We start from the raw sequence: 2706 nt of genomic DNA, 5'->3' as shown, positions 1-2706 counted from the left end.
GTGTGGTTCTAATCCTCCCAGAGGGGCCTTGGGAAAAAGGGGCATGGCAACTTATTTCTGGAAGGTTCAGACCAAGCCAAAGCAAAGTCACTGCCATCGAATCAATTCTGACTCATAGTGAACCTTAGGACAGGGTAGAGCTTCCCCTGTGATTTTCTGAAACTGTGCAACTATTTACAGAAGTAGAACACCTGTCTTTCTCCGACAGCATGGCTGGTGGTTTAGAACTGCTGACTTTCGGATCAAAGTCCACCTGGGCTCAGACATGAAAACCCAAGGAGCACAGCTGTACTCTGCACAATGGGGTGGCCATGAATTGGACTCTACACTCTGGAAATTAGCGTTTGTTTGGTCATTCATTCCATCATGCATTCATTCACCAACACTTTATTGAGCATACTTTGAACATGCCAAGTGCCGGGCACGACAGCATTCGGAGAACAGCATCTGGCCTCAGCATGAAGACCAGGTGGGAGGAGCAGCCGAAGCTGTATGGGCAGTTTACCAATTTGGAAGTTCACCAACACACAGATTTGCCTCTCAGTCAAACTTAGTCATGCCCTTTCTTTGCATTTTTTTTCTCCATAAAGAAAGGAAAACAACTCCTGCATGAGCCCTTTTGTGATCCAGAGAAAGCCCCAAGATTTCTTAGGGGCTTCAGAGAGGAGCTGTATAATCGTAAAAACTAAAGATGTAAGCATTACATTTACTTTATAGTCTAATAGGAAACATACTTTGTGCCCATCTTTGCCAAGAGCTTGAAATGGAAATTGAAGCTAGAAGCACGGCAAATCATCTGGGAAGACTGCATCTCCATGCTTTATACATTTTTTGGCAAAAGCCACTGTGTAAAGATGGACTTTTCACTCTTTCTTTGCATAGTGATTTATATCTGTGAAGACAGACTCCACCATGTGTCTGTCAGTTTGTGGTGGCTTGTGTGTTGCTGTGATGCTGGAAGCTATGTCATTGGTATTTCAAATGCCAGCAAGTTCACCCAAAGTGAAAAGATTTTAGGAGAGTTTCCAGACTAGGAAAAAAAAAAAAGGAATCGGCTGTCCACATCAGAGGAATTGACCACTGAAAACCCGATGGGTAGCACTGAGAGATTGTCGGTTACTAAAAACCTAGAGAACAGAAGGAGAACCTTGCCAGAGATAGTGCCAGAAGATGAGCCCCTTAGGTCCGAAGACTCTCAAACTGTGATCGACAAAGAGCTGCCTTCTCAAAGTAGAGTCTACCATAGTGACACGGGTGGAGGAAAGTCTGTGAGACCTTCACTTGCTGATGGGATACAGCTCCCATTGAGAGGGAAAAGGTGTAACCATAAATTAGTCATTGGAACTTGGGATGTATACAATATGAATGCAGGAAAATTGGAAGTTGTTAAAAATGAAATAGAGCACAAAGAGATTGATATTCTCCTTTTCGTCCGACATCTGAGCAAGGCTGCTCCAGTAATAGTTGCTCTCTGAGCTTTGCGATGCCGCTCAAGGACAATGAGAAGAAAGATGCCTGAAAGATGGCCAAGAAGGACAAAGACCCATAAATGAATCTGGGGCAAAGCCAAGAAGAAGACATGGTCCAGAGGCAAAGCTTGGGACAATCTCGATACCCTGGTCTTGTTTGACAAAGCCACCCACGACGAGCTCTGTAGAGTAGTTCCCAACTGTATGCTTATCACCCCAGATGCTGTCTCTGAGAGACCGGACATTCCAGGTCCCCTGGCCAAGGCAACCCTTCAAGAGCTTATCAAGCTGGTCTCAGAACACAGGAGTCACATAAGTTACACCAGGAAGACCAAGGGTGGAGATGCTCCAGTGGTTGGTGAAGATGCATGAGCAGGTCCAACCAACTGTACATTTTTACCAATTAAATTTTATTTAATAAAAAATATTGATATTCTAAGCATTAGTGAACTGAAATGTATTGGTCGTTTTGAATCAGAAAATCATACAGTTGATTCTGCTGGGGATGACACAATCAAAAGAAATGGTGTTATATTCTTTGTCAAAAAGGAAATTTTAAGATCTATCTTGAAGTACAATGCTGTCTGTTATAGGATAATGTAATTCCAAATACCAGGATATCCAATCAATAGAACTATTATTCAACCAATAAAGGTAATGATGCAGAAATTGGAGAAGTCTACAAACATCTTCAGTTAGAAATTGTTCAAAAATGTAATCAGGGTGCATTGATCATTACTGGCAATTAGAATGCAAAATTTGGAAATAAAAAGGAAGAACAGTAGTTGGAAAGTATTGTGTTGGTAATAGAAACAAAGCTGGAGATTGCATGATTTAATTTTGCAAGAGCTAATGACTTGTTCATAGAAAATACCCTTTTAAATAACACAAAAGGTGATTATACACATGGACTTCTCCAGATTAAATACAGAGAAATCAAATTGCTTTTATGGAAAGACTTGATGGAGAAGCTCAACATCAGCAGCAAACACAAGGCCAGGGGCTAACTGTGAAACAGACTATCAATTGCTCATATACAAGTTCAAGTTGAAGTTGACGAAAAGTAAAACAAGGCATGAGAGTAAATATATGACTTGATTATGTTGTACACAAGTTTAAGAATATTTCAATAACAGTTTTGATGCATTAAACACTAATAAAGTAGACCTGATGAGCTGTGGGAGGACCACATACTTGAAGAAAGCAAAGAGTTACTAAACAGACAGTGAAGGAAAAA

General features: G+C 40.9%; 1 pseudogene; it reads left to right on the top strand.

Moving 5' to 3' along the window:
• The first annotated feature begins 1483 nt into the window (after positions 1–1483).
• On the top strand, positions 1484–1841 carry LOC142443665 (small ribosomal subunit protein eS25-like; annotated as a pseudogene).
• The last annotated feature ends 865 nt before the right edge of the window (positions 1842–2706 follow it).

Source organism: Tenrec ecaudatus, chromosome 3 (genome assembly GCF_050624435.1).
Source record: "Tenrec ecaudatus isolate mTenEca1 chromosome 3, mTenEca1.hap1, whole genome shotgun sequence".
Taxonomy (NCBI): Eukaryota; Metazoa; Chordata; class Mammalia; order Afrosoricida; family Tenrecidae; genus Tenrec; species Tenrec ecaudatus.
Note: the sequence above shows the minus strand (reverse complement) of the source record. Positions and strands in the feature narration are given on the sequence as shown.